An 18,646-nucleotide genomic window follows, 5' to 3' on the forward strand; every position below is an offset into this window, starting at 1 on the left:
TCGGGGAGCCTTACAGTATTTAATTTGTACTGCTTTATAAGCTTTATTAAACCCTGATTTGAGCCTCCATTCACTGCCATACTGATATTTAATTCTTTAAATACCATGTTTCCCTCAGCTTCGCCCTTAGCATTGCTCAATACTGACAGTCAAAGGAAAAGCGTCACTTAACAAACATTCATCCTCCACCCACCAGTAGTACCGGGTATGAGCCTGGGTTCATAAGGAACACTGTCTTCTGGAACGGGGCTGATGTCCAATCAATTAGTCCTGGGGACACAAGAGGGAACCCCAGGTATAGCAGGTACAGCATTAGATACCCCCCACCCTCCACCTTCAGTGGTAATCTGAGTAGTCTCATCGCTGGACCTGCGTTGTCCCTAAAGGCCCTGACTATCAGCGTGATAAAACCTTTTAAACATTTGTTTTTGTGCATAGGTCCTTTAAAACCAAACGGACCAAGCAGCATTTCAAAGTTAAGAACGTCAAATCCCTTATCCATCGTGTTCAGCAGGTGTGATGAAACCGGGAAAGACATTGCATCCATTATTTGATCCTCTGTGAAATGGTAAATGCCATGCCCGTTTACAGCATTAGATATTGAGTCTGAGCAAATTGGGCCATCTGTGACAGAAGGGGGTGTGAAGCGATAAAACCCTATGGGAGCCTTAATGCTTATGAAATTTGTACAATGGCCCCTAACACAATTTGTGAACTTATATCAGTCGTTGATGGTAAATCAGTTTGCACCCATACTTGTGCATCTGGACGATGTAATATAACCTCAATGAATTCTTGAGACTGGGTAATTTCCTTGGGCAGGATCCAGTTATTTGTTTTAAAGTCAAAGGAAAGTTGTACCCGCTTTCTTAATTCATGAGAAATGGCGCAGACCAAAATTGGCACATCAGAGATCAAATCCAATTCCCCTTCAGTTACATTTCCAGTGTCTTCTACGATTGCCACATACAACCGTATATCATTACCCCCAGACATAGGCAAACCTCCGGAGGCACACTGCTTCTCTCTGCTGCCTGAAGCCACATCGGCATAAAGTCGGGAGTCTTAGAACGGAGGTTGCTTGTTATCACTGGAAGTCACTACTTTTACAGCTTTGTTCGCAGCACCCACAACTTGCCGGGTTCCCTCACAGAAATGAAAGACCTAGCATTTCTGGTTTCGACTGACTAATGTGTTTGCCGTATACTGTTTCCGCTAGCTACAGGGGGCATACTTTGCTCCAAGTCCATGTTAGCCGCCTGCTGATTTCCTTTGCTTCTGAGTACGGCAACCATGAAGCTATGACACGCACCAGTTATTTATACAGATCCCTGCTATTAACCCTTCATAACAAAGACAGGGAGCTCATTCCCTGCTACAGAAGCCGCTTACCTTTTTCATAGCATTGCCAAAGTGGCTGAGCAAAAATACCTTATGCCACTCTGCTGCTTCCCGTGGACCACTTTTCATCCACTTAGCACCCGCATGGTGCTCTGTGCTGGACTGGGACGTTCATACTCTTGCAGCAGCAAGGACAAGCGCTGCCTCTCATACAAAAACAGTGAAGAAACTGCAGCAGAGACTCCAGCCACTGCAGACCACCTTTCATCCACTTAGCACTCGAAATGAGTTTGAAGGTGATTTGAAAGCACTCGACGTCTCTCGCTCTTGCTGTGCCAAATAAAAGATGGGTGACGAGGGGCACAGTTATGATGAAAGCAAATGTGACTGTGTACTCATCAACTAATATCAGTCTTGTTGAATTGCCATCTCAATTGCAAAGCATTTGAGCAATACACAAAAGAATCATGTCTGACATACATACATAGAATGGACTTTGTTGGTGTGTAACCAAACGCCTTATATTCAATTGAGCATGGTCATGTGCAAGCATCGTACAAATGGCTGTTGCAAATAACTGCTGTCTCGTTATGAGGCGACAAGACGCTGGATTGCTCGTCTGACTGTTTCGTAGACCTCACAATCGCCCTTAGTTTACCAGGGTTCACCAATACATTTCCAAATCCTCATGTTGCATGTGTCGAGAGGTAGTTTTCTCTGCATTTGACAATTATATTTGTCAAATGTCAATCTGGATCTAGCCGTGGAAATTTAGATTTCAAGTTTTCTGCATAATTGGTCATTTCTTCACAATGTACTTGCCTCATCCTGCGCAGGTTAGAGCACTGTTGAAAAGGTTTTATGAGTGCAATTAAATATAGAACGTGGGACTACATACAGTGTCTTATAGTACTCTATATAGATGGAAAGGGAGAGCGGGGGGGGTCACAGGTTGACAGAATAAAGAATGTGGTGCACACTCTACAGGAACAGAAAACCTGCAGTACATACCGTATTATTCAACAAAGGTCAAAAAGGCATTTTAGGATATTGAAAATGAAGCCAGATTGTAGGCACTTGAGTGATGTATAAGTACTAGTGAATGAATCAGACGGCCGTTTTCCCATCACTACTTCCCTGCTCTCGAACACTGGTCGTCAATCATTTTACAAGCACATACTGGTGTAATGCTAATCTGCATTGCCTAAGATGTGATTCAGTGTTAGATTCAGACACTGTTATGGGGATATGTCGTATCTTAAGACCTGTCGTAAGACCTTGTAGCATTGATGCAGACTGTAAGTTTGGTTACTTTGCCATATCCGGGGAATCTCGCTGTGGCTCGCTGCACGTCTACCTCAATGCATTATTGTATGCCTCTTTTGTTGTGTAGCCTGGTGGCCCTACCTTGCTTTAGCTGCATAGCGTGGAGACTACCTTTGTCTGATAACTCCTGAGCATGCGTATCCCAGAGGCCTTTAGAAGGTTACCTCGCCTGGAGAGGTCCTTTAGTACAGTCGACCTGTTAACAAAATTGTACTTTAGATTCTCTCCCATTATCGAATTAGGCCTCTGTGATTTTTGCTTGTTGTTAGGGATAAATACATATGCAATGGACCCCAAATATCTTTAGGTCTACAGGTGGGAGATGCCCTATCTATGTAGTCTTCTTTCTTTTTAATTAGCATATACTAGGTCTCTAAGCCACTCCTTACGGGTAGGACCCGATGTTGACTTCCAGTACCGTAAAATACACTTCTTTGCAACTATGCAGGCTGCATTAAAGCATCTCCAAGTGATACTTTGTCTAGGTCTCCCAGCAATTTCTTAACTGGAGACATTGTGGGCGAGACATCAACAATACCCTGTAGTGCTTCGGCTACTTCTCGCCAGAACTGGGCAACAACGTGGCATTCCAAGAACATATGTATAGTGTTTGCAGGAGACATCCTACACTTCATACACATTGCATTGGCTTCTCTAGTGAATTTAGCTAGATTAGTAGGGGCATAATGTAAGTGTTTCCATATTTTGAATTGTATCAAAAAATATCTAGCACACATTGGCACAACAAGCAGCATCTATTTCACTGGACATCAGTGAATTCCATTCCCAAATCCTGTTCCCACTTAGCTCGTACTCCTTTCACTGCGGGCTGAATGATCTGAAATAAATTACAGTTTAGAAACCATACGCCTAGTTCCTTCCCCTGTCTCAACTGCCTCAATGCATGTATGTGTTTCAGGCTCTTGACGGAATGTTGGCCTTAAACTCTGGACTTCTGCTATCATGCAGTAACACAGCAGTATTTTGATAGGGTGGCTCCCAGCTTGTTCTTGAACTCGTCCAATGTTACGAATCTCCCCTCTGGGAACAAGTGTCACTAGGAACAAACTGTTCACCTGCTCCCCGGGTCCCAGGAGTTCCGCACCTCCCTACCTTTGCATTTTCAATTCTTGTTATGTTGTCTACCTTGATTCAGCAGCCCATCTGCATTTTGAATCCTCGGCATGTAGTGTCTAGTTTGTGCATGTGTCAAACTGGAGTAAGAGGTGGCGCTACAATGTGGACACTTCTACAAGTTTGGAAGGATGCAGAGTAGGACTTTTGGTAATTGCTTGCTTGTCTAAAGGAAGACATTTCTTCCTAGTTGCGAATTTACTATTGGTGGTACAAACTCCCAATGTTCCAAAGTCTTTGATTTTGTATTTTCCATTATAGTCTCTTTTCACTGCAAAGTACCTTTAACCAATTAGTTTTTGATGACAGTTAAGTATTCAAATCTCATTTCTTTCAATCGATCCTTTAGAACGGCACTTGCTCCACTTTCTCCAGTTTTCTTTTTCCTTTATATTAATTGTCACACGTTCATGCAGACTTTAATGTGTAGGGATTCAATACCCTCAGAAATTTGTCCTGGGGTTTCTCAAATGGATGAGTCCTCTTTAAAATTAAAGGAACCACCCCCACCCCCACCCCCACCTCCACTGTCCAGTCTGGCCTTTCATATCATAGCATAACCCTTGGGTATCGATAGATTGAGGCTGGGCCCAGCAGCACTGGAACCCCAAGTCTCTGTTCGAGCACATAAATCCAAGATGTTATGCTCAATATAATCTGAGATCTCATGTGCATGCTTAACTATTGAACGGGTGTTGAGGAGCATGCAGCCTAACTTGGAAACTGGGGTAACAGCGTGCACCTGGGTTGACTGCAACAAGAAGACTCCCCGTTTCAAGCGTGCATGCAGAAAGATAGGTTCCGATGCAATCATGTCCACAGCTCGAGACAACAAACTGACTCCCTCAGTCGCAATTGGGGGGTGGGAGGAAACCCCAAAAAGATCCAAACAAAGATAAGAATCCACGGACCGAACTGGTGGGTAAAGTCTTGGAGAGGGATGTGAGCACTCAGTTCAGTGTTCAGGGCCCTCCATAGTTTCCTTGCAAAGGGGCACACTCAGAACAGATGGTACACTTTTTCCTCTGCCGGACAGTTTCTGTATGGGCACAGCCCCCGGCTTTGCATGAATGCGCGCACAGGTAGTGCCCCTCTCAACATCAGCCAGGCATTGTCTTTGTGGATGTTCAAAGATTTATCTGATGCCACATTCTCCCACACCTGCGTGATTGTGGCCGCTGGCAGGTTCTCAATGGAGTCTTTCATGTCCTTTGTCGTAATCAGGCTGTGGATCGTTCTTGGGTTCCACAATGTAGGCACCACCCCTGGAAGGCCGAAATCCCCCAAAAACTTTTCCATCCCCTTGTAGTACCAGGGAAGGGACCAGTTGTAAGAGAGGGAGTTATCCCACTTGTCCCAGCCCAGCCTCCTCCATGTTGGTGCGAGGAAGAAGCGGAAAAGAAGATAAGCAGAGTGGGTCTTATTGATGTTGCCCAGGGAAATCCTGACAAATGGACATGCAAAGAAGACCTGGAGAATAGTAGGTAGGTCAGGGATTCCTTTTCCCCCTTTGCGAGGCTCCTTGTGCATGGATGTTCTTTTCACTCTGTCCATCTTTCACTCTGTCCATCTTTGTGCCCCAGACAAAGTGGAAGACATGGCATTGATGGCCCACGTCACATTGGCTGGTAGAGGCCATGCTTGGGCCACATACTGCAGCATGGGCAGGTCGTCGTTTCTAAGCACCAGAGCTTACCCTTCCATGCTCAGTTTGCGGAGACTCCAGAGACCCAGTTCTGTTTAACCTTGGCCAGGCGTTCCAACCTTTCAGTACTGCCCCCTCCTTCCCATACCAGACCCCAAGGATCTTGATGAGGTCCTTCTCGATTGGGAAGGAAAGGGGCTGCTGGTTAGTATCCCAGCGAAGTACCAGCAAGTACCTCTTTGCCTCGGGACGCTGCTCTTCAGACATGGGATCGTCTTTCTTTGTTGGGAACATTTCGTCTTACTGCCGTATCTGTGTGAACTTTCAAACTGACTGACGGTAATTGGCCGTGGTATACAGAACTTAAATGTTTAAACGTTTGGGAACACACTTTAACAATTGTTTATTTGTATTCCCGTAGTGCGTCAAAGCCACGCCCACTTTTCTTCCGCCTACAAAACCAGTTCTGCGTGCGCACAGAGCGAAGTGCCTCTTTGCCTCTTTGCCGCCTCGCGGCAGAGGGGCGGGAGAGACTTTATGAAGACTTCTGCTTTATTTAGTGCGTGATTCAAATAGCTGCAGACTGTGCCGAACAGGCGGCCAATCTAATATCATGAAGGTACTTTCCCTGAAAACAGGTATGCCTCCCAGCCTTCCCATTCCATTTAGCACTGTGGCCCCAACCAGATTACCCTCATCTAGCACAATGAATCCGATGCAGCACTGTCACGCCTCAATGCTGATGAATTGCACACCAGTTAGAAATAAAGCATCTAGGGGGGTTCACTTAATATGTATATTCGAATGTTCTGTAGTGGATCCCCATTGGCTCATAGAGCCAAGAGCACGGTGGAAACGAGCCTGCCCCCAGTCCAACTCAGGGAGCTTGCCAATGAACCATTCAATATGCCCTGCCATGATTAAAAAAAAAAAAATTGATCATGAGTGTTCTGTGAAATTACCAAGTGTCCATCATCCCATCTCCGACACGGCAATGCTGGAGATTATTCCAGTCACAGCACAACCAACTGAGTCTATTTACTTGACTCTGTCCGCAAAGGACGTTGTTGTCATTGATATAGACCTCAATGACTCTGTATTCTCTGACAAAATGCTATCTGAAAATGTATCATTCTCCTTTAATGTTCACTGAGGTCTCACGTTTGACAGCAGAAACCGTCACCTCATCCTCAAGCATTGAGATCAGCAGAAGTCAAACTAACACACATGGGACTAATACGTCTTTGGGTATACGCAAACCTGATTTGAAATTAGATGTCAATTTGCAGGCAATGAACTTGGCCATCCTGACTCTTGGCAATATTTACAATTCGGTTAATAAACGAAAAATAAAAGAAGCACTTATGCTTAAAATATTGACTATACAAGAGTCGATAAAAGTAGGAGCACAGCCACACTTGTCCATTAATCCATCAGTCCTTCCATTCAAAGTTCCTGTGTTCTCTATTGCGTGCCAAACTTATAACGAGCACGAAGGAAGGTTGCATGCGCCCGTACCTCTAAAAAGTGGCGCGAACAGTGAACTCATGAGTATTCTACCTTGCATTAACACCATCATATATGATCCCTCTTGGAATGTTGATCTGTTGTCTCAAGAATCAAATGCAAGTGGTCTTAACAGGCACGCAGTGACCACCCAAGAGAAACTCTATTCTATCTTTGATTCAACCACTTCTAAGTCCCTCAAAAAAGTAACGTGCCAAGCACAGTTGATGAACATCAGTTACCGATTATAGGTCACAATGAAGAGAAAGAAAAGGAAAAAAAAAACAAAACACAACAAAAAACCTCTGACTCAAAATTATCAAAAAACATGAGTGCCCCGAAACAATCGGGAATGGGTCAACAAAAAGGTTTATCAAGATGATATCCCTACCCAAAAAAAATAGTGTGACTGTGTCCAAAGCCATCAAAAAGAAATACTCCTTACAAACATTAATTAAGAAGAAAATGAGCCTAAGGACTTTCCAACCCACCCAAGCGCTAAATTATCCTCCCTTAGATGAACTCCTCAAAATGATGAAGCAATCGAGCTCAGCTGATACATCAGCACCAATGTGGACCCCGTTTGCCAAGCTCAAGGCGCGACCCAACAAAATAACAATACAAAACTGGTGCCTAGCGATAGCCATGAAAAAAGTGAAATGAGAAAGGCTGTTGATGCCTTCATGTCGGGGTACCCTCAACTGCGCATTGAAATGCGCAATAAACCACGAGAGACTATATACCCCCCAACACGTCCATATCCTGCCCTTCATGCATTGTTACCCTTGAGAGTCAGATCTTGCCTCCAGAGTCAAGTGTTGCAAATCCACTTTTAAAGGCCCTTGAAAGCAGTAATATCTCCAAAACAGGACCCGAAATACCTAATCCGAGTGTATTGCATCATGCTAGATCAACAAGCTCTCAAGCAAACGACTCACCCCTGATGAATGATCTCTCTGGGATTGTTACACGTTTGATGGAAAATGCGTTGGGAAATCTTAAGACCATCAACTCACCAAATCAGAGTGTGACAAAAACTGAGATATCTAAGAGTAATAACCTCAGAAATGAAAAATCCAGCATCTTTCTCTTTACTACTATCCTGCAAACCCTCTCCCTCCATTCAATATGACTTAAATCGCAGGGCGGTGATGGCCACATTTTCAGAAATCCAACTATTAGAAAATATCAGGTCAGCGGATTTAGCATTAGTTGAATTCCCAGACAAAAGAAATTTGAATGCTGTAAAACTCTGGATGGATTCCAGAGTAGCACAGAATTTTATTTGGAAGGCAAGAGAACCTCTACTAAAATTGGGATTCAATTTGAGCTCTGACCAATCCACCACAAAAGCGTCCGCTCCTGCTCTGAACCAACCCCAACAGAATGCTAGAATAACCAAAAAAGGGAGTAACAACACCATAAATGACCAATGTGCCTGCCAACATAACATGCAACAGAAGTAACTAGGCCCTTTAGTAAATACCCAACCTCTCTGCCTTGTCAGTTCGAATTCAAGAGGCTTCAAACACCTGATGAATACCAATCAACATCAACTGAATAACTACAATGTAGTACTTCTGCAGGAAACATGGCTACTCTCAGCTCCAGTGTGGGTGGGATATGAGGTATTTTTTAATCCAGCCATCAAGTCGACAATGGAAAGGCCCATGTCAGGACTTATAACTGCTGTAAAAATCAAACATGGTCTTACATCTAAACTGTGGGTGATGCCGAATAGTTTCATGATGCTGGTGAGAGTTCAGGCTGGCATCGATATATACGCTATATTGAACGTGTATTGGAACCCTGTGGCTATAAGTGATTGATCTTTTTAAAGATTTGAACAATCTAGTAGATATGGTCTTGGAAGACAGCCACACAAGGTATCTTATACTAGCTGGTGATTTGAATTTAAAGTGTCTGGATAATAAGAGTGAACATGTCAACCAGAGACTTTTGCGATGGAAAAGCGTATTATTTGACAGAGGTTTACATGTTCTTAACGGTACATTTGTATCAGATATACCACCGCTTCAACCTGCCACAAAGGCTCGTTGGTATCGATCATAGACTATATTTACGTGAATGCGGAATTGTGGCCGGATGTTCGAAAATGTAATGTTATTAACACCAATGCCAGTGATCATAATTTGTTGACAATGGAATGGGGTTCACAGATTCATCACAACTGTACTGCAAAGGCATCGATAAAGGGATGTTTGGTGGCTAATGTTGGAGGAAACCGTCTTTGATGGTCGGAGGATGCTTTAATACACTTTAATGAACTTTTAGAAACATCAACATTGGGTGATAACACTAGAGAATGTTGGCATCATCTATAGTGATGCAATTCAGACATTTCAACAAACTAAAAAATAGAAAAACAAGACAAAATCATTTGCATGTCTTTGACAATATGATCCGCTCAAAGAAAACTGCATTTCGAGCAGAATTAAGAAAACTCTCTAAGCAACCTCCTGCCACCAGAACGGTTCTCTCCAAAAACGTACGTAATGATTATAGGAACTGGGTCAAGGGACATAGATCCGCGTTATATCAAAGAGATGGAGCTAAAATGTTGTGCACTTTGGCCAGTAAGAACATCTCCAAAATGTGGTCAATAATGAATCAAGCCACGGGTCAGCATCAAATTGTCTCAGTCCACTACAGTTAGTATGCAGCAATGGGTACGTCATTTTAGTCAACTCTATGCTGCCCCTAAAAACCACTCTAATTCAGAATCTGCAGAGCTACCAATCATCTTCAATTTACCTTTCGACGAAATAAAGATCTTAGTCTTGATCAAAACTGCTAGTAAATCGAAAGCAGTTGGGCCTGACGGCCTGTCCAATTTTGTCATGCAAATGCATCCGAAGCTATGGGCCTCCATATTATTTAACATTTTTAGTGCTGTTAATAGTACCCAAACATTGCCACATACATGGACTGAAGAGATAACTGTTCCAATTTATAATAAGGGTGACATCCAATCACCTGACAGCTATTGCCCAATCTCACTGTTGGATGCTCCTGGAAACATTTTTTGTAGAATAATACTCAAGGAATTGGAGGTGTGGGCTGAAGAGAATTTTATGCTAGATCCTTTACAAGCGTGTTTCGTGAGGGGCTTGGGGACCACTCCTAATATATTTACACTTACCTTGATACAGACTCACCAGTTATAGGATTTGTGGATTTCAGAGCCGCGTTCGACTCGATTGATCGATCCGTGCTTCTGACAAAATTAAGAAAACATAACTGTCCTTCCTTGTTATCATTAATTACACTTTTTCACACAAATACTTCAATGCGCGTGCGCGTTTCATTAGATGGGAAGCATACACCTCCAATCGCAATGCATAGAGGCCTGAAGCAAGGTTGTGCCTTAGCTTCATTCTTGTTTAATTTTTACATTTTGGACATAGGTGATTGTCTCACAGATTGTGTGGGGGATCCCCCAAAAATCGGGACTCGGCAAGTTCCATATTTATTATACGCTGATGACCTGGTCCTCTTGTCACAGACACTGATGGGTCTGCAAAACATGTTAGCTCAGCTCGATGTGTATGCCCAGGCTTTACAATCTCAGTATTAACAATCTGAAAACCCAAATACTTAATTGCAATCCTAGCCGAGAACCCAAATCGCACAAATATAAATGGCATCTGCAGCAGCATAAACTTGTAAATCCATGCCAATATAGGTATCATGTCTATCCAACATAGAAAGTCACTAATGCAATATTCGTGTGAATTGAAAATTAAACTTCAATCGTTGGTGTCTCAAACTAAAATACTCATTAAAAAATTTGGCAAGTTCTCCATGAAACATATTATTTTGTATTACAAAATGAAAGTTATACCAATTTTGTTGTATGGCGTCAAAGCCACTCTGCCAAATGAAGAAAAGTTTTGGGACTACATAGAGGCGTCATATTGGAAATTAGTTTTACAACTACCAAATGGCACACCTCTTGCGTTAATTCGTTATGAATTAGGGCTTTCTTCACTTTATTCACATGTATCATGGAAGCAGTGTGCCTATTTTCGAAAGTCTCTGGAAAATCTAGGTAAACCATCCATATTACAAATCACAGCCCATAATCTACTTACAAAACAAATTTCAGCTGAAATGGCATGAGCATGTTATTGGTGTTTTAAGTAATGCAGGTATCGCCATACAACTACTGATTGCAAATCCCAACCGTTCAAAAATAAAAATCTTCCAGCACGATCGGACAGAAAACTGCACGAAATGCTCGCTGCATAAAGATTTTTTTATCTACTTGTCCGGTACCAAAAGGCATCGGATAACAGCTGATTATTTAATTAAATATCCATGCACGACGTTCTGTCAAATACATGAGATTCAGGCTCAATTTGTGGACAACTCGCGATATATTACATCGGAGAAGAGTCATCCCCATTGAACATAATTATTACCGTTACTGCTTGAACATTAACCAAACAGACTCTACTGCATCTATTAGTTGACTGTGAGGCAATAAGTAGCGCAAGAAGCAAATGCTTTAAGGGTAAAGTGGTGTTTCAGAATCATTTGACCCAGCTTCAAAAATGGCAAATGTTATTCTCTAATCCCAGAGTCACAATACACATTTCAATTGTAACATTTTTGGACATTATTTTGCCACCTTTGATATGTGACGAACTCCACAGTGATCTTGATTTGGAATGATCTTGTAAACTGATGTCATACTTTTGTAATGCAAAAGATAAATTAATGTTTTTGTATTAAGTGAAATTTTAGATGTTACATACTTTATTGATTTGAGTACTAGAGGAATAGAAAAAAAAGAAAAACACAAAATGCGACTCATTACCCAATACTGTATGTTTATAACCTTTTCATTCGTATTTACGAAACTGAAGACCTTGGTGATTGGAAACAGTCCTTTTTATCTCTGTTTTTATTTGTATTATATATATCTGGATATTATTATGTATGAAATATGATGTGGCTTATATGTTCTTTTATTTTTTAGCACGTAGCCTTTATTGTATTCTTAGGTTCTCTCACGTGGTCTTACTCTTTCCAATTGTCTTTTGTTCTTCTCTTATTTACTTCTATTGTCCACAAGTTAAATTATTGTGATGACACATCTTTTGTATTTGCAATGATAATTTGAAAAGTTGATATATCAACTGACCAAATAAAAAAAATAGTATCCCACTTTCCAAAAAGCATGGTCTGGGATTTTGCTGCATTGATCTTTGCACTTGATGTGTGGCCAAAGTCTTCACAGGTTCTCGGAAGCTCTGACACTGATAGACCATCTGCGCAGAAGAGGGTCACATCATCCATGTAGAGTGAACACTTCACCTCTCTTCTTGCGTCTGCTGGTGCTGGGATGCCTCTGATGTCTTGGTTATTCCTTATGTACTCTGCCAAGAGCTCTATGATGCAAACAGAGGGGCCGAGAGAGGGCAGCCCTGCCTAACCACAGACTTTACTGGAAAGGGGTCTGTTTTCCAACCATTTATCATGACTGAACTGAATATGCCTTTATACGTTACTTTAACATAATTGCAGAAGAATTCCCCCAGCCTAAACCCTTGTAGGACCCTGTCCATGAACTCATGGGAGACACGGTCGAAGGCCTTATCCTGGTGAAGGCACACAAGTACTGACCGTACCTTGTGGTCCATGACGTACTGGATTGTGTCCCTAATCTGGGGGAGGCTGTCGGCAACCCTCCATCCAGGGACCCTGCAGTTCGGGGTGGACAATCTCACCGATAGCACCTCTGAGTCTAGCCGCCATTGTCTTTGCCAGAATCTTGTAGTCAACGTTCAGGAGAGAGATGGGCCTCCAGTTCTTGAGGTCACACCTCTCTCCCTTCTGCTGGTACAAGAGTGTGATGATACTTTCCCTCAAAGACTGAGGCATGCTACTGCTTCCAACCATCTCCTTGTACACCTCGAGTAGGTCTGGTCCTACTATGTCCCACAGAATGATGTAGAATTTGTCTGGGACACTGCCACTTCCTGGTGTTTTACCTGCCTTGAAAGAGTTGGTTGCAAGATGCAGCTCCTGCAGCGTGAGGGAGGCATTCAGTGCCGCTTGCGCTGTTGGGAGACAGTTCTTGGGATGCCCGACAACCTTTTCTGCCTGGTGTCCCACTGACCTCTTCTCTGCATAGAGGTCCCTGTTAGGCAGAATCCTGTGCAGTTCCTTCAGGGAGCACTACAGAAGATTAAGACTACAGGTATATGCAATAAATCCCCTGTGGTATCAGTCTGTACCACAATGATTTAGTTGGTAGTTGTGGCTCCGCAGTCAGATTTATCTCAAGAGGGATATGAGCAGTATTCAGGGTTTACACAATAGGACTGCAATACTATGGAACAAGGAAACACTGACCAAAGCTTTGTATCAAAAAGAATATATTTATTTATTTTACACATTCTTAAGTTCACACACAAATCACTGTCCTTAAACAGTTATGAAAAGTATACACAAATCCCTATTTAAATTGAAGACAAGTTTGAGCAAGAGTGAAAACTGAGCAAAACGGCACAGTGTAAACCAAGCAGAAATGGCACTCTAACGATTTCTTCAGAGGGAGGGAAAGTACAAGTTATACAGGTTTAGACTCCTAAACACACCAGCAACACTTCCCAATTGGATTGTGAACAAGTTAAGCAAGGCAGTACTTTAGCATCAGCAATACTTTGGTGAAAACCGAGCAAAATGGCACTGCAAAAATATTAAAAAGAGAAGGAAAGGTGGTTATAAGAGTTTAGGTGCACCAACACATTTCTTGGTGAGGTGAGAAACAATCTAGAGAAGGACGTTGTAACAGATTTAGCCAGAGTCAAGAAGCCTGTGCCAGGGTCAATGGTACAAGGCAAAGTGCCTATGTTTAAACTGTTCTAGTAGCTGCAGTCAAGTCTTTTTTAAACGATTGAAAAGGCGGTTGCAGGACGTAGAAACATAATGTTAGACGAAAGGGCGGCCAGCCCAGAAGGTAAGTAAAGGATTTAAAACCCCTTAGCAATACCCAACGAAACGGGAGGCCTGGCGGAACAATGTACCTTGAAAGTGGAAGAGACTCCTGCGGTGGCGGTAGTTCCTGCAGTTCAGGAGATCCAGGAGAGGAAGAGAGGCTCTCGTCGTGGAGGAAGGTTCGAGTTACTGCACTGCCCAGGGATGAAGGACCCTGCTTTTATGTAGAAAGACCCCCATTCATACTGCCTAGCTGTCACTCACACAGTGGGGTTGCTATCCTGGTCGGATAACCCCCAGCCTATCAGGGCAGAGTACGACTTGGGTGCCTAGGTAACCCTGTCCAGGGTGCCTATACCGCCTCCCACACATCCTGTCTACCCCAGACTCCGTGGCGCCAAAAGGAGGGTTTCTGTGCAGAAGCCCGCCAAAAGGACGAACAAAGGATCCCCGCCCTGGGTTGGGATTTCAGAGAAAGACACGAGAAAGAAATATTAACGTTCTGGCAATAAAAACCTACCGGAGTAAAGTTAATAATAAAATAGAACCGGCGGTATGTTAGAGGCTGTCAGTAAAAGTGGTAGCCTGGAACAATGGTAAAATCCCATAGGAAAATATTTGCGGTCGAATATTTACGTTAGTAACCACTGACACCAGCCAGAAACTTTGGAGAGAGGGACTGTACGGTACCCCCTCGAAAATGAACACCAGGCAAAAACTATTAACCCTTCCCAGTACTTCCATAGTAAGATGGGTTGTATTGGTTTTGTTCATATATATTGACTAGTAAAGTCAGTGGCAACCTTACATGCCCTGAGAGACAGTAGTGAGTCCCAGGTTATGGAGTCTATGTTTGGGTGTCGCTATGACACCCCTGTGTCACTGCACTGAGGGTGCTCTGTAACACACATGTAAAAAGATGATACCTATGAGGGTGAAAAAAAAAACATAGACCATAAGCACAAAAATAGCCTTAAACACACATCAGCAAACTGTCTAAGAGAAGGAAAACGAGTCTCACTCTTAGCAGGAGAAAAAAAGAAACCCTTGAAATCCAGCAAACCTGCTGGGGGACTCTATAGGTAAGGGAAATTAGCCTTAGAAGAGAATTCTCCCTAATAGTCCCCATAAAAGGTGGTTGCCACCCTCATTATGCCATCCCTTGTGTTACATATTTTCCCCTCCTTATCACGCAGTTCAACCCATGGGGTGTGCACAGCGTAGATTTTCCTGAAGGAGTTGTATATCTCCCCCATCTCCAGGTTCTCCACCTTGGCACGGAAGATGATGCCATTGGATTAATCCCGAAAGTGCTGGCTCAGCTCTCTCGTGACGTCCTCCAGGGGACCCATTATGTCCCATCCCTTGAGTTGGAGATTGTGCAGTTACTGCAGCTCTCTCTACAGTTTTTTGTACTTCCTCTTCCTCCCCTGGGCTTTCCTCCTCCCTGCATTCTTAAAGTCCTGGACCCTTCTTTTGACCCATTCCCACCACTCCCCTGTTGACTGTAATCCATCCTTCATTTCATCCTTCATTTCCTGCCACAACCTGGTCAGCCTCCTGTCTCTCTTCTCTCAGCAGGGAGCTGTTCAACTTCCAGGATCCTGGTCCTGCTAGAACCCTGCCCGTCAGTTCACCCTGGAAGTGTATAGCTTGATGTCAGAGAAGTGAACAGGTATCGTAGTACTCTGTCTTCGCCTCCCAAACAGTGAGGGGGAGACAAAGTCTATCCTAGAGTTCTGAGAGCCATGATATAAGGCATTTATAATGCGCCTATACACAAGTGTTTCAAGGCGCAACGAGGCAAGGGAGGGGGAACAGAAGGAAGACAATGATCTTACTATGCCAGGTAACATTGAGATCGCGCAATTGCAGTGGAAGGGGGAAGGAGAAATTGCAGGGGGGAGCGGGCAGTGCAGTACATGGGAACGACAGTAAAATTAAATAGAATAAATAATGCAATAAGTAAAAGTGCGGCCAGCTGGTGATACGTGCACACATCAGGTGTCAAGTACTGGCAGGGGGCCGTAGGGATACAGAAAACAGTCCCCAAGTGCGGGGCTGCCAGTGAGGCAGCGTAGGGGTGCAACTGGCAGGGAAGGGCCCCTGGGCCCGAGATCAGAGGGTAGCCAGGTGACTCTGGGGAGCTCCATGAGAAGTTACTGTCGTTAGGCCCCATTGACTCGATTACGTCATGGATGCCTCGCACACCATCTCCGCCAGGAGCTTTGCCGCAGCAACCATCCACCCAGAGCCCACCCTCAGGCCTGTGTCCTCTCTCTTCCAAGATGCAGTGAAAATCCCCACCAATCAATATTGTTCTGGTGGTGACCTGAGGTGCTGGAAATGTTCCATCTGCTCATATACATCAGAGGGGCCATACACAGCTATGAGCCTCACCGGCTCCCCCGCCCACGAACCATCCACGACAAGGGTTCTGCCTCATTCAAGCTCAGTGACGGAGTCGGCCATGAACCGCCTCCCTCTGACTAATATTGCTACACCTGTAGACCTACTGCTGTCCCTCCCCCCACCCCCCCACATCCAATATGAGGGGCCTAGAGTCCACTGGTCCTCCAGGTGTCTGTAGGACTGGAAATAAGGGCTGGCACATTCCTGTACAAAATAAACATAATTTTCTGGCTGACCAAAAAACTCAGGATGCTACCGCATCTGCTCTTGTCCTTAACGCTTCTCACATTTACGGAAAATAATGAAATAGCCATAATATTGTTTAAAAGTTTAACTGGCAGTTCATGGCATATTGGTCTTACTCACAGGGCAAGGATACATACCAGGCTGGCTGCTCTCTCACTGCAGCTCCGGTACCGGACCCTCTGCGGTTGCTGTGTGGTGCTGCTCTGGTGCTGCTTCGATTCAGTGCTCTCCGTCAGGGCGCCCTGCTGCACTGCAAGCATTTCTGCCTGGGTGCCTCCATTCGTGGTCTTGTGCGATCTCACTCTCCATGTCATTTGCTTCTTCTGCTTCCTGTGGGAGGGGGGGATGAGGCCATTTTATCGGCCAGGACGCTCATTTCCTGCAGGACCAGAGAAACTTGGTCACCTATCGCTTCCATTTCATCTTAATTTGCCTTGTTCCCCAGCGGGTCGAAGCGGTTGCTGCAGGGTTTTTTAGATGTCCCCTGCACAGTGTGGGGGGGGAGGGGGACTCATTGAGCCTCCTCTTTCTCTTGTTTGTCTCTACTTTTGACCATGGGCCGCCCTCTGGGTCCTCAGTGTTGGGCTGGGGATCCAGCTGTTGTGCTTCGCTTTCCTGGGCTTCTTTTGGTGTGGTGGCCGGCTTGGGTGCCTTAGGTTTGCCTTCCTTTTTGCCTTTCTTGGGTGCTGCAGTAGGAGGGGACTCCTTCGGGATCTCCTGTGGCACCTCTTCTCTCTGGGGGGCTGTTGCCTCTGCATTGGACCTGGCCCTGGTGGGGCAGTGGTTGAAGCAGTGGCCATCCTGCCCGCAGAGGTTGCATGCCTCCTCCACCTAGCAGCCTTTGGCCATGTGGCCCTCGTGTCTTCAGTTCCTGCAGGTTAGGGCGGCGCAGTCCTAGCCTGTGTGGCCCGGCTTGCTACATATATTTTTTATTTTTATTTTTTCTTGTATTTGGTTAAAAACCTTTACAAATTCATATACAAGCTTACATTAAATATTTCATATTCTAATTCCAATAACATACAAAAGGTTTAAATGTACATAAAATCGATCAACGTGCAAAACAATACACTTGATAAAAATAAGAATAAAGTAAATAATATTCCCACAAGACTTAGCAAATCACTGATTCTTCACAATTCATTTCCTTTAACTTTAAATCAATGTTAGCCAAAATCAAAATTAGTTTAATAATAAGCTTAATACTGTCTCCCCTCATACATCTTTCCCACGGAGCTTCACGAGACAGAGTGGAACGTGAGTACATAAGGTTCCCGAACATAGCAAGTTGCAAGTCCTCAAAATTTTCACAATGAATAACCAGATGTTTGAGAGTCTCCATGACTGTCTCTTCTTTACAAAAACGGCATGAGCCCGTTGCAAATTGGATGTCACATTTACCCCATTGGAGCAGCCTTTCATTAGTATGGTATAGGGTCAGTATATATCGTAAATACAGGGAACGACCTGAAGCAGAGGGGAATTGCATGATGTATCTGGATCTGTCCCCCCACTTCCTTGTAGACAGGGCAAACTCATAATAAGATCTATATGAGCCAATGATGTCTGCCTGGCAGCTCCAGTAATACAGGTACAGATACAGGTGCAGTTTCAATTTACAACTTGGTAAACCCAGTATAAGGTCCTCCTTTGAGATCCCCACCATGACCATTAGACCCTTCATTTTTTCTGCATAGCCTGTTAATTAATTCACACATCCTAGGCTAGGCTGTTCATTCAAGTCTTCATAGAGTGAATTGCAGGGTGGGTATAAAATGTTTACATAGTTGTTTAGTAGCCGCCAATTCAGTTTAGCAGGCAGTGGTAAGAGACCTAATTCATAACGGACTATATCATTAGGAACGGAGGCGGCTAAATCAAGTACTCTTTTCCAGACTCCTCCTTGTAGGGTATCCAGAATATCATCCACCTCGTATAAACACGTGTCTAAGATGTAAAGAATACATGGTTCAACTTTTAGAAGATAGAACTGGAGGACAGGCAGAAGTGAGAATCCACAGTATTTCCCCATAATTAATCTCATTTGAGAGACTAAAGGTTTAATTT

Source organism: Ambystoma mexicanum, chromosome 6p (genome assembly GCF_040938575.1).
Source record: "Ambystoma mexicanum isolate Mex_15411 chromosome 6p, UKY_AmexF1_1, whole genome shotgun sequence".
In the NCBI taxonomy this organism is placed as follows: domain Eukaryota; kingdom Metazoa; phylum Chordata; class Amphibia; order Caudata; family Ambystomatidae; genus Ambystoma; species Ambystoma mexicanum.